This window comes from Mauremys reevesii, linkage group 7 (assembly GCF_016161935.1).
Source record: "Mauremys reevesii isolate NIE-2019 linkage group 7, ASM1616193v1, whole genome shotgun sequence".
Lineage (NCBI taxonomy): Eukaryota > Metazoa > Chordata > Testudines > Geoemydidae > Mauremys > Mauremys reevesii.
In genome coordinates this window covers 8,518,444-8,545,036 of record NC_052629.1, presented here as the reverse complement: position 1 = coordinate 8,545,036, position 26,593 = coordinate 8,518,444, and positions in this window count along the sequence as shown.

Sequence of the window (26,593 nt, the reverse complement as noted above, 5' to 3'; positions counted from 1 at the left end):
GACATGTTTACAACAGTGCCATGTGAATGCTTGTTCTCATTTTCAGGTGACACTGTAAATAAGAAGCAGGCAGCATTTTCTCCTGCAAATTGTAACCAAACTTGATTGTCTGAGTGATTGGCTGAAATAAAGCTAAGTGGACTTGTAGGGTCTAAAATTTTACATTGTTTTATTTATGAATGCAGGTTTTTGGTACATAATTCTACATTTGTAAGTTCAACTTTCATGATAAAGAGATTGCACGACAGTACTTGTATTAGGTGAATTTAAAAATACTATTTCTGTTTTTTTTTTACAGTGTAAATACCTGTAATAAAAAATAAATATAAAGTGAACACTGTACACTTTGTATTCTGTGTTGTAAACAAAATCAGTATATTTGAAAATGTAGAAAACATCCAAGAATATTTAAATAAATGGTATCCTATTGTTGTTTAACAGTGTGATTAAATTTTTTTAATCACGCAATTACATTTTTTAATTGCTTGATAGCCCGAATTCATACATCATATGGAGCTTACTGGTTTTCTAAAATAATTTCTCAACCAAGGAAGAGAGCCATGGATGAGATTAATCTTTACAGTTTTCAAATGTGACAATACTTAGCGGGGGATCTTTTAATCTTTACACTGCTTTACAATTATTATTGATTAATTATTTATACTACAGTAGAACCAAGAGGACCCATGTGAGAATGGGACCCATTTGTGCTAGGCACGGTGCACATACATAGTTAGAGACACTCCTTGGCTAGATGAGTTTACAGTCTATACAGGCAAAAGGTAGGGGAGGAAACTGAGGTAAAAAGAGGCAAACGGAGTTACCTAGAGTCAGACAGCAGGTCAGTCTCAGAGTTAGGTCTAGACCCCAGTTCTCCTGACTCCCAGTCCAGTGCTTCATCCACTACGCACACTATTATTATTATTTAACCCGCACAGAGCCCCTGTGAATCCAGCCATTATGTATTCCCATCCCTATTTGATGAGGAGGCTACTGCTCTTAACCCAGGCTGGAGTGGGAATCAATGTCAGAATCAGGACTAGGAGTTAGGAGTTCTTGACTTCCCCCGTGGTTCCTTACTACTTCTTTGTCTAATTAGTTATCATATTTAGTTATTTTTTTTTTATTATTTGTATTTTGGAAATGCCAAAGGACTCCTGTCAGGGATCAGGGCCCCATTGTGCGAGGCATTATACACACCTAACAAAAAGACAGTCTTGGCCACAAAGAGTTTACAGTCTAAGTATTTGCCTTAAGCCACGGTTTGAAACATCTCACTGAATTATTTTCGCTCTCATATGACGTTCATAATCCATCACTGGCCCGGTGTTAGGGCCTGATCCAAGTCCTTTTGAGTCAAGGGAAAGACTGTTATTGGCTTGAATGGGCTTTGGATCCGGTGCTTAATCTGCCAGCATTCGAGGCTGCTAAATTCTGTTTTAAAAATGACCCCAAATAAATGATGTAAAATGATTTTTCATTACTGTCCCAATAGAGCAACCACACAACAGGAAAAGAATGAGCCCCATGGATGCAGCTGAAGCCAAGGAGCAGCACTAACAACATACCACATTTGCTGGGGCTATTGCAGTACAATTTGAAGTGGTCACTTTCCCTTTCACATAGTCCGGAGTAAACACTCATCTGACTGAACTACAGCCGATGAAACACCGGTGCCAAAACATTTCTTAGACAGACATCATAAAATCTTAGGGCTGGGGATAGGTTTCCTTCTAGAAAAGAAAATCAATAAAATTTTGTTTTAGTCTAGATCAGGGGTCGGCAACCTTTCAGAGTCTTCAGTTATTCACTCTAATTTAAGGTGCCAGTAATACGATTTAACGTTTTTAGAAGGTCTCTTTCTATAAGTCTGCAATATATAACTAAACTATTGATGTATGGAAAGTAAATAAGGTTTTTAAAATGTTCAAGAAGCTTTATTTAAAATTAAATTAAAATCCAGAGTCTCCCAGACCAGTGGCCAGGACCCGGGCAGCGTGAGTGCCACTGAAAATCAGCTCACGTGCCGCCTTTGGCACGCGTGCCATAGGTTGCCTACCCCTGGTCTAGCTCTTTGGTTGCCACATTTTTCAAAAATTCCTTTTTGCTTTAAGGGGAAAAAAAGAGCTTATTTTAGGCCCCAATCCTGTAATCAGAATGTATTCTTATGATTGTGGCACCCAAGACCCCAATGTAGGATCAGGGCCCTATTGTGCCAGGCACTCTACACACATCTAATAAAGAGATGGTCCCTGCCCCAGAGAGATTGTAATCTAAGTATATGACAGGAGACGACAGGTGGATTCAGCAACGGACAGCAGAGAACAAGGTAATAGTGAGATGATTATGATTTGCATAATCTAAGTAGCTTTGGGGCTGCAAGAGTCTGCCTATGTAGATACAAGTACGGGATGGGGACCAAATTTTGTAGTCACATATGGGTCTATTCTGTACTGAATACTCTTGCCCAACTCCTATTTTTCTATGTTCACTTGGAATTTTTTCCTGATGGTCTGCAACACTGTGACTGTGTCTTAAAAAAGAAGTTTAATAGTTTCAAAGCTCAATTCACACATGTTGCAACTGTTGAGAAATAGGGGCTTAGATTTCTATTATCCTGTACTGTTGACTTTGGTTCTAATATTTATCCATTCATTTCCCAGTCCTAAGGTTATTTGTTTTCCTTGGCCATCTCCTCCAGTCTGAGACTTCACCGAACCTGCACATTGCCACCTGGCTCTCCTTACAGCTTATTTTGCACAATGGGGCCCTAGCTGGGAATATGAATCAAAGACAAGATGGTCAAAGGGCTAGAGTTTTCCCATGAGCCTTCTCTCATATGAATAATATACTTGTGTGTGTGTGTATGTATATATAGTGTGTGTATTACAATAAACCTCTGTTTAAAATAATGGGGTTCATTCAAAATTCTATACCAAAGTAAGTTATTTTGACAAATTTAGGTCTGTGCCATCTTTACTGGGGTGAACAGTCCTTATTTGCACATGTAGGCCTGTGACTTCAATGGGATTACACATGGGACAAAGGACTACACACGTGAGCAAGGGTTTTCAGACTCTGTCCTTAGTTCCTGAAGTTAAATCAAATGATTGGGAGTGTGAAAGGAGATATCACCAATCTCCTAGAACTGGAAGGGACCTTGAAAGGTCATTGAGTCCAGCCCCCTGCCTTCACTAGCAGGACCAATTTTTGCCCCAGATCCTTAAGTGGCCCCCTCAAGGACTGAATTCACAACTCTGGGTTTAGCAGGCCAATGCTCAAACCACCAAGCTATCCCCCCTCCCAGAAAGGAGGCATGGCCCAGTGGATAGGACACTGGACTGGCACTCAGGAGGTCTGCTTTTATTCTCATCTCTGCCACTGAATGCGTGTGACCTTGGGCAAGTCACTCCACCTCTGTGTGACTGTTTCCTTTCCCATGACTTTTCTGGTCTTGTCTACTTAGGGCCTAATCCAAAGGCCAGAGAAGTCAACGGAAAGACTTCCCGTTGACTTCAGTGGGTTTTGGATCAGGCCCTTAAACTACATCTATACTATGAGCTAGGGCTGTGATTCCCGGCTCCCATACATGTACTCGCACTAGCTTGATGAGAGCGCCTGTGAGTATAAATACTAGTGTCACCATAGTAGCATGGGCAGCAGCGGCCGCATGGCTGAACCGTGCCAAGTACATACGCACTGGGTTCAAGTGAGTTTGTACATGGCAGGGCTATGCTGCTGCTGCCACCTGTGCTACTGTGGCTATGCAGCTCTTTATGCTTGCGCTAGCGCTCACTGAGCTAGTGAGAGTGTGTGTGTGTGAATTGGGCATTATACTCTTAGCTCATAGTGTAGACACAGCCTTAGATTGTAAACTCCTGGGGACAGGGACTATCTCTTACTATGTGTGCATGCAATGTCTGTGCACTATTCTATGTAGGTTTTTATAGTGCTCCTCACTGTAGTATTTGAGCCTGGGACCCTGACCTTAGTAGGAACATCTAGTTCAGGGGTTCTCAAACCTTTGTACTGGTGACCCCTTTCACATAGAAAGCCTCTGAGTGTGACCCCCTCCTTATAAATTAAAAACACTTTTTATGTATTTAACACCATTATAAATGCTGGAGGCAAAGCGGGATTTGGGGTGGAGGATGACAGCTCGTGACCTCCCATGTAAGAATCTTGTGACCCCCCTGAGGGGTCCTGAACCCCAGTTTGAGAACCCCTGCTCTAGTTGCTATTGAAATACAAGGATTAATAATAACTTCAAACAAAATCTGGGACTGATGGTTCTCTCTGATTGTATCTATTGGGTTTCCGGGAACCGGGCGGGTGGAAGCCCACCCAATGCTAAAGGATCCACCCCCCCAGCCTAAGGGGAGGATCTACAGGACCTCAGAAACCCACTGATTTCGGGGGACAACTAATAAAAGAACAGGGACAGGAGTGCGGTCAAAGGGTCATAAGAAGGGACCCTGACGGGGACACCGAGCAGAGGACCCCGGACAGCGCCCACTGCTCCTCGAAGGCATCAAGGGAGGCAGCGGACGCCGCCCAGAGGAACTCCGCCCAGATACGTGAACAGACTAAGGACCGGAAACAAGCCCCACAGTCACAGGAGTCTCCATTGGCCAACCTCCTCTCCCTGGTCGCGTAGATGGCCATTTTAGCCAGGGCAACGAGGAGGTTGACCAGGAGGTCCCGCGACTTAGTGGGGCCATGGATAGGATGCAGTTAAGTTCCTGATCTTGCCCGCTCTTATACATGTGCACAGTTTTTTGGGGGATTACTCATGTGTGAAAAGCTACTCATGTGCCTAAGTGTTTGTAGGAGCCTGTTTGGGCCATTACACTGCGTCTACCTCCACTTTGTTATTCTCCTGTCTGTTCCGATTATGTATGACATCCACAATAGGTAAGGAAACCTCATGCAATAAGAATGCTTTCCAGGTGTGCAGGACAAAACACAGGCATGCATGTCAATGAAGGCTATTTATATTTCTGCTAACAAACACTTAAGGAAAGGTGGCGTGGTTGGACTGAATGGAAGGTTTTGTTATATAATAAGCATAACTTAGTATTTAAATTCTAAAGACACAATATATCTAATCCATAAGAATCTATGTCCCTAGCAGTTCTAAACTTTTATGATAATTGAACAAATTATCCCCTACAGAGGCTCATTATAGAAGCAGTGACAACCCTGTTCTCTTTTTAAAAACATTGTATTTATATTATATCTGGGATTTTCCTATCCTTGCATCCCATCTGGCAGACCTGTGAAAGCTAAAAGAGTCCTGGAAATTACCACCCTGCTCACATTTCAGTTGCAAAACACAGGTGAGCAGAGGTGCATTGTCATTGTTCTATATGAAATCAGAGCTGGGCAGAGCATTCAGTAAACGTCTCATTTTAATCATTGCCATTATCTTTTTAGGAGCTAAATCCCCACATCCGGTAGTCAGTTGAAAAGAACCTACTCCTAATAAAAAATCATCTAGAAACAGTCCCCTAAATATACAAATACAGGCAGTGGGAATCACACAAAAGCTTAGTTTCAGTTTCCAGAGCTGGACAGAATAGACTGTACTCTCAAGAAAAACTCTGGCGGCAAGATCTTTAGATACATTTGTTCTTCCTTAGCCTGGTACTCCCCCCACTCCTCTCAAAACGTGCAGTGATTATATATATATATATATATCTATCTTCAAACATAAGATTATTATTAATCACTCAAAAAATTACAATTTTAAAATAAGTTTTTAAAGTTTCTGTTCCACTCAGCGTTGAACAACTTGAAACTATGGGCTAGTCTACACAGGGACACTCGGGAAAATGAATCTGAGGCCTGGTCTACACTAGGACTTTAATTCGAATTTAGCAGCGTTAATTCGAACTAACCGCTCAACCGTCCACACCAGGAAGCCATTTAATTCGAACTAGAGGGCTCTTTAGTTCGAATTTGGTACTCCACCCCGGCAGGTGGAGTAATGCTAAATTCGACATGGCTAGCTCGAATTAGGCTTGGTGTGGATGCTAATCGAACTTAGTAGCTCCGGGAGCTATCCCACACTGCACCACTCTGTTGACGCTCTGGACAGCAGTCCGAGCTTGGATTCTCTGGCCAGCCACACAGGAAATGACCCGCGAAAATTTGAATTCATTTTCCTGTCTGGGCACTTTGAATCTGACGTCCTGGTTGCACATCGGGGCGAGCTCCGAAGCACCTGCAACGATGCAGAGCTCTCCAGCAGAGGAGTCCGGGCAATCCCAGAATAGAAAGAGGTCCCCAGCATGGACTGACCGGGAAGTCATGGATCTGATCGCTGTGTGGGGCGAGGAGTCTGTGCTCTCGAGCTGCGCTCCAGCAAGCGACCTTCGAGAAGGTCTCTAAAGCCATGAAAGACAAAGGATACAGCCGGGATGCGATGCAGTGCGCGTGAAAGTCAGGACCTAAGACAAGGGTATCAAAAAGTCAGAGCGGCAAGCGGACGCTCGGGCACAGCCCCAGACATGCCGCTTCTACGAGGCACTGCATGCCATTCTAGGTGGGTCTGCCACAACTGCCCCACCAGTGACGGTGGACTCCGAGGACGGAATAGTGTAGACAGTTCCTCCTCGATGTTCGCCGATGGGGAAGATGAGGAAGGGTCTTTTGAGGACGGCGCAGGCGACAGCGAACACACTCCGCTTTCCCTGACAGCCAGGATCTCTTCATCACCCTCACAGAGATCCCTGCCGTTAACCCGGACTCGGAATCAGGGGAAGGATCAGGCGGTAAGTGCTACACACGTATAAACATTTATTTTTTATAACATTGTTATAGAAAAAATAGAAACAGTATTTACAAAATTCTAAATATTAAACTATATGAAAAGAAGGTCCACACAAATGGGGATAGAATAATAATCCTCTATCGACAATTCCACGAAGGTGTCATTCAGTTCCTCGCAAAGCCTCCGCAGGAGGTTGGAAGAGGTGCCTTGTTGGGCGCTCCGTGGAAGCAGACTCTTCCACGCCAGGACATCCGAATATACAGAGGAATCATCGCCTCTACTAGCATTGCTGCATATGGTCCTGGTCTGTGCAGTGCGTCCCGTAACATCCTGTCTTTCTGGGCACGAGTGACCCGCCTCAGGGTGATCTCGTTCTGCAAATACTGCATCTAAGTAGGGCAATTAGTGTAGTGTTACTATTGTTAATGGTTTAAAATTAGGTTGCATAACAATGACCCTCACCTAACAGCCACGTGCTAGAGGCCACAGAGAACAAGCATCCATTGATCGTTCCCGTGCACTGGCGGGAGGGGCTGCAAAAGGCTCATCCTTTCTGCTTTGCACATTGCCTTTAGCAGGAGAGCACAGCTATCCACTAACTGATAAGCAGTATGTACTGTAAGGCTTACCAGGACTTTGTGCAAGAGGGATGCAGCTGTCTTTCCTCGCTTGTGCGCTCTCCAGTGCAATGGCGCCGCCAATGAGAGCGTATTCCGAAATCTCGGACTAGTTTTGAGATCTCCTGAGACTTGGTGCCCTGTATGGTCTTGTTCACTGAAACTGACTAGACTGTGTTCACTGTTGGCAAACATGTATGTGTTCGAGGAAATCACCTACTTTTTCGCATCACACAGCTTCGGCTCTTTCCCGGACTGCCCCGGCATCCCCTGCAGAGGCTGGCTCAGATTAGACGGCGAAAGAAAAAGACTAGGGACGACATGTTCCAGGAACTGATGGCCTGCTCCAGAGCGGAGGCGGCAGAGCAGAGACAGTAGAGGGAGACCCTGTGTCAGCAGCATCGCACACACATCGAACGGGAGGATAGGTGGCGGCAGGAAGACCAGCAGGCGACTCAAATGCTGCTTGGTCTAATGAGGGAGCAAACGGACACGCTCCGGCGCCTTGTAGATGTTCTGCAGGACCGCAGGCAGGAGGAGAGAGCCCCCCTGCACTGCATCTGCAACCGCCCTCCAACGCCAAGAAGTCCTGTCCCCCCCCTCACCCAAAGTTACAAGAAGGAGGGGCGGTAGGGGCCGTGAGAACTGTCACTGCACCGCAGCAGAGCGCTAATGTTCAAGACACCTCTCGCGCTGTAAATTTGTACAAGTTCTTTCCTTACAGCATCACCCAGTCCCAACTCCAAGTTTCAACCCCCCACTGTGTAGTACATTATTAAAAGCGGTTTGCTGTTACTCACTGTTTCTGTCACGTTTCTCGTGTCAGAAGACTTTCTGTGTGTGTGTGGGGGGGGGGAATTGTAATTGCAGTGCATAGCCCACAGTACCATGGTACAGACTTGGGGGCAGGGTCAACTGCAGGGCACACACAGACTGCAGTCACTAGGCACCAGGGACAGTCTGTGTGGTGTATGCTGCCCCAGGTCTTTCGTTGATGTGTATGCTTGTCCAGGGTCCTGGTGCCTGCCATCCCCGAATGTAAAGGCAGGCTTCCCTTAACATGCACTTCAACCGTAGCCACGATCCTCCCCGCTGCCCTGAGCCCCAAAAAGAGCCCTCATCCAGGGACAGATACTCACCCTTCCCCACACCCCTCACCCTTCCAACGCCCAAACCCACAGCCCACAGCCGTCATGCAAAACCCTATCCAAAGACGGCACCCTCGCCTTCCTGCAAACCCACCCATTCCTGCAAACCCCTACATGCACAACCACCGTAAACCGTCCCCACCCCACAGATCTATGTAGGAGCAGGAGGCTGTCCGTCCTGTTTTGGACAAGCAGTCTGTACATCAGAGCACAAATATCGCAGCACATTATGATTCCATGTTTCAACCAATAAACAGACATGAAAAGTCAACGAAAGATTTATTATTAATTACTGTTACATTTCATTAGTTTTAAAACGTGCTTTGGAAGTGGGGGAAACTTGGAGAACCGGGTTTGTGAGCTCATATCTAACTCGACACATACAGACACAGGCCCATGATCAGGCTCTCTTAAAATCAAGTGGACAGTCACAGGTTACCCTGCTCTGTGAGGAAACTAGCTTTCAAAGCCTCCTGGATGCACATCGCTTCCCGCTGGGATATTCTCTCGGCACGGGTGTCTGGCTGATCGTAAACAGCAGCCAGGCGATTTGCCTCAACCTCCCAAGCGGCCAAAAAGGTGTCGCCCTTGCTCTCACAGAGATTGTGGAGCACACAGCAAGCAGCAATAACTATGGGGATATTCTTTTTGCTGATGTCCGAGCGAGTCAGTAAGCTCCGCCATCTCCCCTTGAGATGTCCGAAAGCACACTCCACCACCATTCTGCACTTGCTCAGCCGGTAGTTGAAGAGTTCCTTCTCACTGTCCAAGGTGCCTGTATAGGGCTTCATGAGCCAGGGCATTAGCGGGTAGGCCGGGTCCCCGAGGATCACTGTAGGCATCTGCACATCCCCAACCGTTATTTTGTGGTCCGGGAAGAAAGTACATGCCTGGAGGCGTTTGAACAGACCAGAGTTCCTGAACACACGCGCGTCATGAACCTTGCCCGCCCACCCGACGAAGATGTCGGTAAAACGTCCCCTATGGTCCACCAGAGCTTGCAGCACCATTGAAAAGTAGCCCTTTCGGTTAATGTACTCGCTGGCCTGGTGGGCTGGTGCCAGGATAGGGATGTGAGTCCCATCTATAGCCCCACCGCAGTTTGGGAATCCCATCGCGCCATCTATGATGACCTGGACATTTCGAGTCACTACCTTTGAGAGCAGTTGCTCAACGATTGCGTGGGCTACTTGAATGACAGCAACCCCCACGGTAGATTTGCCCACGCCAAAGTGGTTCGCTACTGACCGGTAGCTGTCTGGCGTTGCTAGTTTCCAGAGAGCTATGGCCACTCGCTTATGCACACTCAGGGCTGCTCGCATGCGTGTGTCCTGGCGCTTCAGGGCAGGGGACAGCAAGTCACACAGTTCAAGGAAAGTGCCCTTACGCATCCTGAAGTTTCGCAGCCACTCTGTGTCATCCCAGACCTGCAGCACTATGCGGTCCCACCAGTCTGTGCTTGTTTCCCGGCCCAGAATCGCCCACACCATGAACGTGACCCATTGCCACCATGATCTCCACTCCTGCTTTCTGAGAGGTCTGCGCCACTCTCCTCACCGCGCTGCCGGAGCCTCCTCGCCCGGTTTCTCAGCAGCTGACTGTGGAAGAGGTGGACGATAAGGTGCGAGGAGTTGACAACGGCCATAAGTGCAGCGATGATCGCAGCGGGCTCCATGCTCGCAGTGCTGTGGCGTCCGCGCTGTAACCGACCAGACAAGGGCGCGAACAGATTTCCCGCCGGCGCTTTCAGGGAGGGAGGGCGTGATTGACGGTTCAATGACGACAGTAACCCAAAACCACCCTCGACACATTTTTTCACCCAGCAGGCATTGCGAGCTCTACCCAGCATTCCAATGGGCAGCGGGGACTGCGGGAACTGTGGGATAGCTTCCCACAGTGCACCGCGCCCGTTAATGTGGACTCAGAAGTTCGAATTAGTGTATTTAGTGTGGATACACAAATTCGACTTCATAAGGTCGAATCCACAAATTCGACTTAAGTAGATTCGAAATAGTCTTGTAGTGTAGACAAGGCCTGAATTAGCTAAAGGTGTGAATTTAAAGTGGATTAGTTAAACTGCATTAAACTCCCATGTGGACACACTCATTCAGAATTAAACACTTTCGTGAAAGAGCAGAGAGTCTAAGGCCCTGACCCTGCAATCTGAACCAGGCATGCAGAAACTTATGTCTGAATGGAATCTCATTAGAAGTCAATGGAGTTCTGCATGGGTGCAGAGGTCACCCATGAGGATTAGATTGCGGGATCAAGGTCTACATGTTAGATGTGATGACATGACTAGTGAGGGTGAGGGAAATGGGAGTTACAGTGATAATAAAGGTGTGACATGCAGGTGTGTTGATAATAGGCTGGTTTTTATTCCCAAGCCCTGAACATCTGATATGGGTGAGGATTAATTAAAGGTTTATAACCCCGTCACATGACAGGGATTAGTTTCTGCTGATTACAGTGACTTCTGTTACATCTTCCCCTCCTTTAAAACAAAAATCAGATACGCTTATAAGAGGAATTAAAAAAGACAATTCAAACGAATACAGCTCAAACTTAAAAAGCAACACACTTTGGATTACATTCATGAAATATCCCTTTCAATGGTACTTTCCCCCAGCCACTTTAGTCAAGATCAAATAATTGCTTAAAAGTACAGTTTCATATTTTTAATAATTTAAGATTAAATATCATATAAAGTGCTGTTTGATAAATTAATGATTATTTTACATTATACACACTGGATAGTCCATTAGGCCAGTTCAAGGATGAGCAAAGGTTCTAAATGCACATATCAAACATTTTGAATTTAATTGGAAGTCTAATCCCACTTTCTGTTATTTAATTTATCCATGTATTATTCAAATAAAATAAATAGCAATGCCACCTGCCAGAGTGTTCATTTGAGCAAGCTCCTACCAACTCTCCTCCCTGGTCTCGTTCATCATTGTACAACTACCTATCTCCCTTTGCCTGATGCTTATGTGTAAGCTCTAAGTGAACCTCTGATTCTGCAAACACTTATGCACATGGTTAGCTTGATCCATGTGAGTAGATCCATTGATGGCAGTGGGATTGGTCACTTTGCTTAAAGTTTAAGCACATGCATAAGTGTTTTCTGCATGGCAAAAATGATGACTCCATCCAGTGTCTTCTGGTGGCTGGAATAGGGGATTAGGGATCAGGGCCTGCTGGATTTAGGTTATGTTGCCTGTTTGGTCTTGGGCAAAACACATTACTCCACATTGTTCTTCTGTTTCTCAATCTGTAAAAAGGGCATAATATTACCTACTTCAGATGGATGATTTTAGGCTTAATCTATTAATATTTGCAAAATATTTTCAGATTCTTATATACATGTTCTTATGAAATACAGTTTGCTGTAGTTGAGTCCCCTGGAAATGACATACAAGATGCTAACCAAAGAACCACATCAATTTATAATGATTAATTTCACTGAGCAGGGAAGGAAATTGGCCTCATTACCACTCAGTGCATCAGAAACACTTAAAACTCACTTTTAGACATGGAAGCCTGCACAAGGCATGGTAGTATTTTAGGACCATAAGCTGGGACATAATGGACCTAATGGTGGATGCAGCCCTGAATGGATTTAGAAACTTTGACGAACATTGATTTTTTATATCTTCTGCTTCCTCGAGCTGCTTCATGGGGCATAAAAGTCCAGACATTTTTTCTTTTATTATATTAAGGCCTTAAACAGGAAGACACAAGAATAATGTGAGCACATATTGGTCACCAAACATTAAGATGTTTTCCGTGGTGGCTTAGTTTCTTTCATCTTAAATTACAGAGATATCAATAAAATGATGATATTATATCTGCTGTGAGGCTCATTAATTAGGATTTACTCAGCAAAAATCAACATAGAGCAAGTTAGTTAATTAAAATCTGATATTACTTATAGTTTTGCTCCACAGGATCTGCAGGTTGTATAAACAGCAATATCATCCAGACAAGACCAACTTAAATGGCAATCTTTAATAAATCCCTAAATTCGGGGATTGTACCGACTGACTGGAGATTAGCTTAGTAATGTCCTTTATATTCAAGAAGGGAAAAAAAAAGTGGGGGGAATTATAGGCCTGTTAGTCTCTAATCTGTAGTATGCAAGTCAAAAAAAAAAAAAATAAAAGAGAGAAGGTTGAGGGATGATGGCGATGGGGATGCATTACAGCATGGATTTGGATAGGTAGGTAGAGATCGTGCAACCAACACTTCTCTTTTCTTGAGAGTAGATTTTTTTTTTTTACAAGGGATGTTGTGATGGATCTATATATGGATTTTTATAAGGCGTTGATTTGATACGATTTGAACATGATTAATTACTAAAAATTGGAAGAAAGATGGGAGAGGAAAAAAAAAGAAGTGGAGGAGAGGAGGTGGTGGGGAGGAAGAGGGAGGGTATTGAAGGGGGGACTGGAACTGTTGAGGGGGTTACCAGTGGAGTTCTTCGTTTTGGGGTTTTTTTTTATTTTTATTTTATTTATTTATTGCTGACCTGGGGAACCAAGAGTAGGAGAGGGCTGATGCGATATGATGACACCAAGTTGGGGAAGTTTTGAAGAGAGGAGAGGATCGGGGATCAGGAGATTTGGATTTGGAGGACCTTGTAAACTGAGTATAACAGGATGAAATGAAATTCATTGTGAGAAGTGTGTTATGCATTTAGGGATGTCTAACAAGAACTTTAGTTATAAGGTGGGGACGGTTGGAAGTGAAGGAGGGAGGAGGAGGAAGGGAGGAGTCAGTCCTGGGATTTGATGTGAATGACTATGAGTGCAATGTGTGGAAGTGAAAAAAAAAATGCTGCTGTGCATTAGGTAAAGTTGGTCTAGTAGGGGAGGTAGGGGTGGGAGTGAATATCATATAGCGCTAAGGAGGAGGTTTTTGGAGTATTGTGTTGGAGTATTGTTTGTTTAAGAAGGAAGTGAAGTCAAAGAATAACAATAAACTAGAAAGGGTAGAAAGAAATGATAGAATGAATGGAAATTCAATGGAAGGAAGAGGAGAGGAGGGAGGAGGAGTTTTTTTTTTTTTTTACTTGAGAGAAGGAAGGATGAGAGATTAATATCAATAAATATATTATAGGATAGAGGAGAAGGGAAAGAGAAGAAGAATCAGATCAGCTCAGTGCTAGTATACTGACACGGACTAACGGATATAACGGCTATCAGTCAGAGTTCAGGCAGAGAAATTCAAAAAGGTTTCTAACCATTCTGGAGTGCACATGGACAACAGACAGAAGAGGAAACAGTGGGAGGAGACCTCCAGGACTTTAACTAAGAGACTTTAAGATATGGTGGATAAGGATATGGAGGCGATGGTATAGTCAATGAGTATCATATTGTGCTTGTATGATGTAACCTTTTCCAGAGGTTTTTGCTGGGTCTTGTTGCCCTGAGGTTCAGCTCCGCCGCGGTCTGGGGGTTGGAGAGAGGAAATTTCAGGGAAGATCGGAAGATTCCTGAAGGCCTTTCCGTGGAATGGAGGGGCAGGCTCATGAAGCAGGGGGCATGGGGGAGGTGGTGGGCGGGCATCTTGGCGGTTATCTGGCAGGCAGGCATCTCTGGTCAGACTAGATGATCTTCTTGGTCTATCTTGATCTTGATTTCTTCTGATCTTATGAAATGCTGTGTTTACACCCTCAAAATGTTTCCTCCCCATTTTAGTAATAGCTTCTTATACTTCTTAGTGACGGGCCTGGTATTAAGGACTGGATCCATAAAGGGTCTTAGGAGTTGTGAAGCTGAGTGTCATGGTGCCTAATTTTTAGGCGACTGGAAAAATCTACAAAGCGTCGGCACCCAGGTTCTCTGTACAATGAGTGGGGAGAGATATGCACCTAAGTATGGGATCCAAAAAAGCCAGCGTGCTGGGGGGGAGTCACCTAAGCCAGCCAATGAGAGATGCTTGTGAGGAGGGTATGCCCTAAGCCCCGCCTGTTTCCTGGACTTAGGTGCTTAAGTCCTTTTGTGGATGCAGGTCTACGTGTTTGCAAACTCGGAAGATTTAATGAGGTATCATTAGGTTTGATTTCTGCCTGCTTCCATGTTATTTATAGTTTATCACAGGGGTAGGCAACCTATGGCACGTGTGCCAAAGGCGGCGCGTGATCTGATTATCAGTGGCACTCACACTACCCGGGTCCTGGCCACTGGTCTGGGGGGCTCTGCATTTAAATTTAATTTTAAATGAAGCTTCTTAAACATTTTAAAAACCTTATTTACTTTACATACAACTATAGTTTAGTTATATGTTATAGACTTATAGAAAGAAACTCTAAAAACGTTAAAATGTATTACTGGCTCGTGAAACCTTAAATTAGAGTGACTAAATGAAGACTCGGCACACCACTTCTGAAAGGTTGCTGACCCCTGGTTTATCAGGTATTTGCTCTCTTCCCCTTCATTACATCCACATCCATAAGAACATGTACCTCAGATTCATTATTTCATTGTCTTGTATGTGATATCAGAGGAAACATAGAACTAAGTTGATTAATTTGATAACCGGGGCCCTGTCTATCCCAGAACTTGATGCAGAATCTACCCCATGCCTCAGAATTGTGCTCCAGAAACTAAACTTCCATTTATAATATACAATACATGATCCTAACCCTTATAGTTGCAGAACTGGAGATAAAAGCAGTGGTACAGAGCTCCAGGATTTTCAGCTGCCCATCAATTCTCAGTATTTCTGCATAGCCCAGTACCCTTAGCTCAGTGAGCAATCTGGCTACTTAATTCTATGGCTGCTCCCCTATCTGCTATTCCAGATGGAAAATAAATTTTCTTTTTTTCCGCATTTGTTTTTTTTAAGCATTTTTAATTTTGATCCTATGTGCTGTCACTGTTCACCAGTTACCCAAGAATAGCTAATTAACAGTGGTAGTGGGATCCATATTATATAGTATATTTATACATTTCATTAAATTTCCATGTCGGATACACAGCAAATATATTAATATTCTGTTGCTGTCATTGCTTTGAACAATCACCATATATCATTAGCATTCTACATGCTCTTAGAACAATAGAACATTTTTATTGTCTCCCCTCTGCCAAGCAATGATGTCAGGGCTTTGCAAGTCACTTTTTGTAGGAGGACAGCTGAGCACTGCAGGGCCCAGTTATTGTATTGGTGCACCTTGTTTATTTACACTATATATACCAGTCCCTGAACAGACATGGTCACAAACAGCATGCAGGCAAACCCCTCTTTCAGAAATCTCTGCTCAAACACCAATACCTGCATCCCAAGAAGCACCTATGCCCCGTGAATTGATGAATAAGGTGTTATTATGGATGTTTGCAACAGCTCCCCGTAAAATAATTTGAATTACAAAACTAACACCAATTCAGCGTTTCTTCAAAGACTGGACACAGGTCAAATGCTCGAAAAAAGAACTCGTATAACCATGTTTAACAGAGTCATCCAGTGACTCCCACCAGAACAATATTTTTATGCCCAGTATGTTTTACATAATGTGGGCTAGATATGGGGCCATGGTATGCCTGGGGGAGGGAATAAGCAGCCTCACTCCACCTTATGTAGTCTGAATAATGGTCAGTCAGAATCACGGCACAGAGACTGCTACCAAAATACCCCTTCCTGGGAACAACTCACCTGAAAGCAGATAGAGAGAAGGCAGAGTCAAGGCTCTGGTCCCTGCTGGACTTGTCAATTTGCTGAGCTGGACAGCCACGTGGGCCCCTTAGAGAAGCATTTCTGACTGTACATATGCTTCCCCACAGTGCAACGACAGAGCTCCGGAAGGTGCAACTCTGAACAGCCTTTTACTGTGAGCTGTGGCTAAATGCCAAATCTAACCCTGCATTATTATGAGTGAGAGGAAGATGAAAGAGGCCATTTTACAATGCAGATCAGCTGATGCTTTCAGCTACTGATGGGATTCTGTTCCACAGTTCAACATCAGCAAATTATCTCCGGGGCTGTTAAGTGAATATTCCAGTGAATTTAAAATGTCATACCATGTGCTTTAAAAATGGCACCCTTGTCACTCAGTTTTGTCATGTTTTCAATAAATTAGCCTTCTCAGCAAATAGTTTGCATGGTGAGTGTAATACACTCTGTTATACGAACACATACATTAAGCTATATACTACCCTGGCAGAGACATAGACCTGATGATCTAAGAGGTCTTGTTCAGCTCTGAGCACTACAATTACACGTATTCCTTCCGGGCAAAAACAGGAAACTGTGGAGAGAATAACTGGGGGAAAGCAATTAGCTTCAGCCAGGGAGATCAATGAGAGAAGAACGATCTTAGTCTTGCAATGCGGCTGGTATCAAGCATCTCACTCTTTTCTCTCTTCCTCACCTTTAATTTATGAGGCTACAGAGGAGCTGCACTTTCCCATGGCAGGGTTTGGTGGAATGCGGTACAAATCTGCCTGCAGTCAGGATGTGGAATGGCTGCTCCAAAAGAGGAAAGGATAATTAGCAAGTGTGAACTCTGAAGTTGCTGGCGCAGATCAGCATTGCCAGTTCATTGTGGTTTGAGCACTGGCCTGCTAAACCCAGGGTTGTGAGTTCAATCCTTGAGGAGGCCACTTAAGGATCTGGGGCAAAAATTGGTCTTGCTAGTGAAGGCAGGGGGCTGGACTCACTGAACTTTCAAGGTCCCTTCCAGTTCTAGGAAATTGGTATATCTCATTGCTGTAAATAGCTGGCTGCATCTGCCCCGCCCCCATCGGGTTCATGCAAAAGAACCCGCATCAAAAGAATTTTCTAGAGATGCAGGATAACTCCAGGAAATACGTTTTAAAAACCCAAAGTCATTAGAATCACGGTGCTGCCCTAAAGTATAGCCTCATAACTGGTTAGTTTGTGTAACACTTTATTCATTACAATACTTAAGAAGGAAGTGGTGTCTCTTAGAGCATACCACTGCCACTCAAGAGTTTTGGGTTGTATTCCTGGCTCCTCCAGCAACTTCCCGTGTGACGCTGGGCCCGACATGCCACCTCTCCATACTTCAGTCTGCCCTTGTGAAATCTGTAAACAATAATGCTGCTCAGTAAGTATATTTATTAGCTTAGGTCAGTGGAGGGCAATCTGCGGCCGGAGGGCCACACACGGCCCAGAAGGGTAATCTGCTGGTGGGCTGTGAGACACTTTGTTTACATTGAATGTCCGCAGGCATGGCTGCCCGCAGGCGGTGGCTGCAGTTTGCCGTTCCTGGCCAATGGGAGCTGCAGGAAGCGGCGCAGGAGCTGCGCACGGCCGTGCCTGCAGACAGTCAGTGTAAACAAACTGTCTCGCGGCCCGCAAGTGGATTACCCTGATGTGCTGCATGCGGCCTGTAGGCCGCAGGATGGCCACTGCTGGCTTAGTTGTATTGATCAGATATCTTCACAGTGGTAAAGATTCAGTGTGCATGGTCCTTTACATGGTCCTTGCCCGTTACAGTTTTATAATGTAATATAATCAATTGAACCTTATTTGCCTTTAGATAAGAATACCTCAGAGTTGCCTAGATTCTGCAACAAGGAAGACCTCATGAGCAACATTCCAAAAGCCTGAGGGTGGCACCCCGTTTGTAGGCAAATGTATATAATTTCTTTAATACAATTTAAAGGTTTGACCCAAAGCCCAGAGCAGTCAGTAGAAAGACTCCTCTTCTCCCACTGACTTCAGAGGCTTGGGATCAGGCCCTCTGTTCGCATAACCATAATATTCACTCGTATTTGTATCTTCCAGGGTGGATGAACAGAAATTACTCATAGGCTGAGGTCATTCTCAATGAAAACATGCAGATCTACTGTGTCGTTCCCTGATAGTTAAAGTGCCACACGCCACTTTATTATATTACCCTGTGTGAGCCACTTTGGGGAGTCCCCTGGAGAGACCCAGTCTATAGCAAACTTACTACAGACTGGAAGCAACTGAAAACCAAAACTTTTGCCTTAAATTGTAGCCTTGTTCTTCACAATTCTATAGCAGCAGTCAGCACAGCATTTCTATAGCAAGCTCCTATATTTTCATTGGGGTTTAAGTTATAATGCACCTGTAAAAATTTGCTATTGGCAAAGTAACTTGGCAGACAGCATTTCCACTCAGGAGCGATCGGGGGAAAGGGATCAGATTTCATAATAATTGATCCTGTCCTTTTTATGCTACACAAATCCAGAAAAAAATTGAAACTGAAAATTGATAATTTATCCAGAAACGTGGACCGTGACATTTCTGATGAGGCACTAAGTGAAGCAATGGAAGGTGACATATTTCAGTAGCTGTGCTGAGTTAGAGTCCAAGAATGAGGTTATGCTGCAGCTAAACTCCATAAGGGACCCACATTACAGAGGGAATCAATTTAAGTCACCAGAACCTACGAAAACATCTGCCATCCACAGAGACAACATGGAGCTTCATTCTCCTCTTACTTGACACTGGTTTGAATTGGGAGCAACGCCGCTGAAGTCAAATGAGCTATGCTAGGATAAAACCAGAGCAAATGAAGGGAGGCTCAGGCCCAGTTGTTACAGTTTGACAGGCTGCTGTGGATCCTCATCAAGAGCTTCAGAATGCTCCCAGTGACGTGAACCAAAGGAACCAGGGATAGAAGCTGAAGCAGACGTCCTCAGGGTGTGGTCTGCAAAGCAGCGCCAGGTGACCTTCAGAACTGCCTGTCACCTTGGGCAAGCATACATCATCCTTCAAGGAATTATGTTTCCTGCTAGTTGTAACATACACAGGGATCTTCTAGGTTCACCAGAGGCTTTTTGGACCATCTGAAATGAAAGACACATTGCAGAGTCCTTTCATATCTTCACGAGATGGTCCTTTTGTGTCATTTCAGCCATGCTCAAATTTTCAGGTGACATCATCACTAGAGGAGTTAGAAACATACAGGGGGACAGGACCAAATTGCAAGGTGACCTGGACTCCTAGAGACATAAGAACAAAGAAAATGGCAGGTAACGAAGAGATACTCAGTCCTAATGAATGCGAAGACTGAGAGGAAGGATACAGGATAGATACAAAATGGCAGAGGAGGGAAGTGGGATTCAATCACTCCTGTTGCATGTAAGTGAGTTTATTTTCACCTTGTCTCCTTAATACTTTTTTCATGTAATAATCAAACACTGCATTTGCCTCTGCATAGTGCAACTGCATGTTTTCATATCTGCTAGAAACATACTTAGTCCCACCATCAATTTCCCTCCAGGTTGAGCTGTTTACTCTTCAGTCTACAAACTGTTCATCCCCACTCCCAGCTCTTTTCCTGCTCTGATAAGCGTCTCTTCCCTATTAAGTCAGATGCAAACACTAACATTTTAGAATGTTCTGCATCACTCCATGTGGCTAATGGCTGCATTTATAATTATTAACTATTGATGGATATTTGGCTCTAATTCATATAATAGTCATATGCTATGAAGGGCCTGATGCTGGCTCCAGCTGAGGTAGCTTTGCACTGCTCAGGCCGTACAAAGCAGGCACAACTGGCTACGTGGAGGTGTTACCCAGCATATGAATTCCCAGGTTGCTGAGGGTCAGTATAGGCAGCATGGTTAGGGAAAAGGGGCCAAGGTGAAGGAATCAGAACTTCTGGCCAGTCCTCAGCTACTGGAATGGCCCAAATGGATGATAGGCAGCAGGACAAAATAGTAGTGAGCTTGCTCTGTCTTGTGCCTGAGACCATCCTAGTGTCCAATTACCATGGGATCAGGGCAATATACAAGTGGCTTAGAGCCACCTTTGTGCTCCCTGGGTTGTGCCAGAATCTGGCCACAAAATGGTGATGTAAAAAGTAACATCAATGTTTAATCCCATGAAAACTCTGTCTATCTAAGAACATAAGAATGGCCATACTGGGTCAGACCAAAGGTCCATCTAGCCCAGTATCTGTCTACCAACAGTGGCCAATGCCAGGTGCCCCAGAGGGAGTGAACCTAACAGACAATGATCAAGTGATCACTCTCTTGCCATCCATGTCCATCCTCTGACAAACAGAGGCTAGGGACACCATTCCTTACCCATCCTGGCTAATAGCCATTTATGGACTTCACCACCATGAATTTATCCAGTTGTCTTTTAAACGCTGTTATAGTCCTAGCCTTCACAACCTCCTCAGGCAAGGAGTTCCACAAGTTGACTGTGCGCTGCGTGAAGAAGAACTTCCTTTTAATTGTTTTAGACCTGCTGCCTATTATCTGTCTTCAGGTGTCTGTTTTCATCCTAACACGGCACACTATGCTACTTCTACCACTGTGATCCAGCTTGGGCAAGCAAGGAAGGGGGTTTTCAAAGGTGTGGGTAGTTAGCAATATCTGGACCCAGACTATAGTTTGCAAACAGCTTCAAGTTGCAAACAGATACTTTCAGACAGTGACCCTTATTTTAGAAAGAAAGAACAAAAGTAAAGCTCCCCCCAACTAAACTGAATGCACCCATCTATATGTAACTATGATTTCAAATGTTATACTGCAGTTTTATCTTTTACATTTTTTTCCTCTCTCCCCTTCTCCACTGAAGTTGGGATCCCAGTTTAGGTAGGAAAATGAGGATTATTTAGAAGTAACAGTCTTGGCCAAGGTTAGAGGGGAGTAAGAGTAATACAGAGCATTTTGAGGTGGGGCTAAAAGTTAGTAACCATTAAAGGCAGGCAGCCTAATGTTCACACAGCTCCAGTTAGAAGCCTGTGAAATTGATCCTCTGAGGGTTTTCCCAAAGGCCCCATGGCAGTTGGGGTAATCAGGCAATAGGAATAAGACCGCGTCAATGTGGGGACCAGAGAAGTTGCGACATTGCTGTGTCGTTTAAATGTCACGGCACATTTTTAATTTGCTTAGCAACAACTAGATAAATCATTCCTGAAGGGCATGTTGTTATAGACTCATAGAAATGTGGGGCAGGAAGAGGGACCTCCACAGGTCATCAAGTCCAGCCCCCTGTGCTGAGGCAGTACCAAATCAACCTAGACCATCCCTGGCAGGGGTGTGTCCAGCCGGTTCTTAAAATCCTCCAACAGTGGGGATTCCACAATGTCCCTAGGAAATCTATTGCAGAGCTTAACTACCCGTGCAGTTAGAAAGTTTTTTTCTAATATCTAAACTAGATGTCTCTTGCTGCAGGTTAGGTCTGTTGCTTCTTGTTCTACGTTCAGTGGGCACAGAGAACAATTGATCCCCATCCTCTTTATAACAGCCGTTAACATATTTGAAGACTTATCAGGTCCCCCCTTAGTCTTCTTTTCTCAAGGCTAAACATGCCTCTTTTTTTTAACCTTTCCTTGTAGGTCAGTTTTCTAAACCTTTTATCATTTTTGTTGCTCTCCCCTGGACTCTCTCTTCAGTTAATCCACATCTTTTCTAAAGTCTGGCACCCAGATTGGACACAGTACTTCGGCTGAGGTCTCGCCAGTGCTGAGTAGAGAGGGACAATTACATATGACTTTCCTGTTACTACACCCAGATAGTTTCAGTCCTTTTTCACAACTGCATCACACTGTTGACTCATATTCCACTATATGTGATCCGCTATAACCCCCAATTCCTTTTCAGTACTACCACAGTGCCAGTTATTCACCATTTTGTAGCTGTGCATATGATTTTTTCCTTCCAAAGTGTAGTACTTTGCACTTGTCTTCATTGAATTTCATCTTGTTGATTTCAGCTGAATTCTCCAATTGATCAAGATTGTTTTGAATTCTAATCCTGTCCTCCAAAGTTTTGCAACCCTTCCCTGCTTGGTATCATCTGCAAATTTTACAAGCATACTCTCCATTCCATTATCCAAATGATTAATGAAAGTGTTGAACAGGACTGGGCCCGGGACTGGCCCTGGTGGGATCCCACTAGATACGCTCTTCCAGATTGACAGTGAACCATTGATAACTACTCTTTGAGCATGGTCTTTCAACCAGTTGTGCACCACCTCATAGTAATGAGGCTGGCTATTCCTTACAACCCTATTATCCTCTAGGTGCTTACAAATTAACTGATTAATAATTTGTTCTAGTATCTTTCCTGGTATCGAAGTTACTGACTGATCTATAATTCCTTGGGTCATCTTTGTTCCGCTTTTTAAAGATAAGTATTTTGTTTGTCTTTCTTTAGCTCTCTGAGACCTCACTCATCCTCCAGGAGTTCTCAAAAGATAATTGCTAATGGTTTGGAGATTGTTTCAGCTAGTTCCGTAAGTACCCTAGGATGAATTTCATCAGGCTGTGCCCACGTGAATACATCCAACTTATATATATATTCTTTAACTTGTTCTTTCCCTATTCTGGTTTGAGTACCTTACCCCTTATTGTTAATATTAATTGTGTTGAGTATCTGTTTGCCATTAATCTTTTTAGTGAAGACTGATGCCAAACAGGCATTAAACATCTCAGCCTCCTTGATATCATCAGCTAGTAGTTCTCTTTGCTTCCTGAATAGAGGACCTACACTTTCCCTCATCCTTCTCTTGCTTCTAATGTATTTAAAAACTTCTAATTGTTATATCCCTTGCTAGGTGTAACTCATTTTATGCCTTAATCTTTCTGATTTTGTCTTACATGCCGTGCTATTCTTCTGTACTTCTCCTTAGCAACTTGGCCATGTTTCGGTTTTTTGTAGGATTCCTTTTTGATTTTCTGGTCATTAAAGAGCTCCTGATGGAGCCATATTGGCCTCTTACGGTTCTTCTCCTCTTTCCTTTGCACCAGGACAGCATGCAGGTGTGCCTTGAACATTGGCTCCTTGTGAAACAGCTCTCCTGAACTCCTTTTTCCCTTAGATTGTCTTCCCATGGTACCTTACTTACCATTTCTCTGAGTTTGCCAAAGTCTGCTTTTTTGAAGTCCATTGTCCTTATTCTACTGGTCTCACTCCCTTCCTTCCCTACCTGCACTTGTTGGGTTGCCTGGAGACTGACTCGCCTACAGTCCCCGATCTCTGACAAGCAGCCAATGGTCAAGGAAATCAACATCATACTAGCAGTGTTTCCAGAACATAGGCTGGGCTTGTCTGGCTACTCCGCTAATGTGTGGCCCAGTGGTATGATCCTGTAGGGTGGTGAAAGTGGATGCAGGTATTTCTGTGCCCTCCAGCTAAGGAGGATGGTTACAAGAGCACACAGCATGTGTCTCCTTTGCCCTGAGCTGAACATAAAAACAGGTACCTGACACTGCAAACGGCAACATTCCTTAGAGATTCCAGGACGCGGAACATAGAAAATACAGGTATAATCGTTACACGCTAGCTGTGTTTGTGAAGTAAAACATATTTTTGAGTGTTCAGATGTTTGAACTAGGGCTGGTCAGTACCTGAAATTCCTGTTCTGCTGGAAATGCTGAAATGTCAAAAAAATTTCATTCTGTGTTTAAACGAAAACTCAAGACTTCAAAATGCCACACAGAATGGGAGTTCCAAAACCACATTTAGGAAAACATCCCAGACAGATGACACTCATCAGTCCACCTGGAGATCCAACAGCCCTGCTTTTCTGTGCATTCAAAGAAGTGAGCTGTAACCCACGAAAGCTTATGCTGAAATAAATTTGTTAGTCTCCAAGGTGCCACAAGTACTCCTGTTCCTTTTGCCAGGGGACTGGCTGTCACTGAAACCCTGAGAGCCCTGATTTGAGCTGGGACTCCCAGGGCTTCCAGAGCTGGACTCTCAGAGCTTCCAGGTTCCCTGCCTGGGGAATCTGCGTGTCTCTGTTGAACTGGCATTTTCCGACAGAAAACTATTCAGCTGGAAATCTTCTGACCAGCTCTAGTTTGAGCCACTCAAAATGCAATTCTGCATATGAGCGAAGACAAGAGAAGAAGGGTGGACGGGAGGAAGAGGAGGAGGGTGGATGGGAGGAAGGAGAGAATGTAGCAAAAGACCAGAGGGATAAATAACCGATTTGTCATGAATGCCGTCATTGTGCTGTTCACAGGCCCAGTAGGCAAAATAGCTGGGGACTCAGTGGTAGTACCCTTGAGTTAAAGTCCCTTAAAGGCTCTCATTAAGTGAGGGGACTGGAACAGAAAGCCTTGGCCTAACTCGTTAACCTGTGAGTCTTACCCTGTTTATAGAGGGGGGAGGAGATGAGAGGAAAGGCAGAGAGTGGACACAGTAGCCTGTCATGGGCTGACAGAGTTTTAGAAGAGAGGGGTGAACAGCCATGTGGGCCCAATCTCATCAATCTACCTCCTCTGCTTCCCCCTCACTAGGAGGTTCTTGCTACTCATCGCCCCTCCCCATGGCTCTTCATTCTCCCTCATCCCTTCTTTCTGCCCACCTAACGAGCTGCATGGCCACTGCCAACGGCCCCAGCATGTCAGCGCAGTAGAGGCACCATGGCCTAGTGGGTAGAGTGCTTGATGGGGTTTCTGGTGACCTGGGTTCTAGTCCTGGTTCTGCCACTAGCCTATTGGGTGACCCTGGGCAAGTCACTTGCCTCTCTGTACCTTAGCTTCCCTGATTGTAAAATGGGGAGAATGATACTGACCCTTTATTGGTTAAAGCTAGGTGCTTTGCTGGATCAGGACCCGAATGATCTCAGCAACTGGCAGGATCAAGCGCCTATTCAGAAAGCACTGGGGACACCTCCCATGAAATCGGTGGGGCTTGAGACTTATTGGTATTGACTTCAATGGAATTACTTGCATGTTTAAAGTGCTTTGAGAGCTACTGATGAAAGTGCTGTGTGAGAGCAAGCGATTGTTATCTGGCTGCCAAAAAGATGCCACAGACAAGAAATGACGAAGTCAGTGGTGGCTGTTATGGGCCCATGCAGCCTGTGTCTTAGCATTCCCCTGGCTCTCCAGGGTACGTGTGCAGTAAACACCACCACAATCAGGGGCCACTCTGCATCCTGAGTGTGCCTGCTCATTCCACCAGGCTGCTGCTGCAATGATGTAGTTTATTTAGCAGTATGTAAACAAGGGGTTAAACCCTCCCTTGTAGCACAGAGATGCTTGCAGGTGTCTGGTTAAAAACAGGCGAACTGTGTGCAACTAAAGGGAAGCACAGAGGACGGGGATGAGGTGCTTCTGGTAAGAAGACAGGTTGTAAGTGTTGAACTCAAGTGAAAGGGAATAAAGAGAAGCTGAACCATTGTCTGTTTGCTGGGGCCTTTGTTAACAACAGCTGCAGTGTGTTCCCCAGCCATTCTCATCCCCATGAGGCACTCAATAGGGAGATCAGGCTGAGGGGAGGGAGAATTCGGCTAACCCTAGATTAGAACCTTAGGGTCTAGATCAGGGGTCGGCAGCCTTTCAGAAGTGGTGTGCCGAGTCTTCATTCATTCACTCTAATTTAAGGTTTTGTGTGCCAGTAATACATTTAAAAGGTCTCTTTCTATAAGTCTATAATACATAACTAAACTATTGTTGTATGTAAGGTAAATAAGGTTTTTAAAATGTTTAAGAAGATTCATTTAAAATTAAATAAAATGCAGAGTCCCCCAGACTGGTGGCCAGGACCCGGGCAGTGTGAGTACCACTGAAAATCAGCTCACATGCCGCCTTCGGCACACATGCCGTAGGTTGCCTACCCCTGTTCTAGATCCAGTCAGCCCCTACTGATCTTATCCACTGCCTAGGATCCAGGCCAGAATGTGTACTCTTCGCTTACTTTCCAGCCAGCACTTGCCTTAGCGTTCCCCCTCTCTAATGAGACAAAACCCAGCCATGGTATCATAATGTGCTCTATGCTCAACACAGAGTGGGAGGACGGTGCTTCAGAGGTCCCCTAAGTGAGATGAAGATCCAAGCATTAGATTGCTCTGTTAAAATCCAGCTGGCCCTGGAAACTCCGAGATGGATGGCTACGATTGATTTAGGGCTCAGTCTAGAAAGGTGCTGAGTTCTTGACCCACACTGACTTCAGGGGAGTTGTCCCTTGCTCTTTCCTGCAAGCTGGTGAGGGCATTCTGGTCCTGATCCAGCAAAGCACTCAAGCGTATGTCGTTAAGCAAGTAAATAGTCCCGTTGAGTACAAAGGGCCTAAGGTAGGAACTTTGGGACCTGGACATGAGGTATGGTCCGTATAGGGACCGAAATTCAGCAACAAATC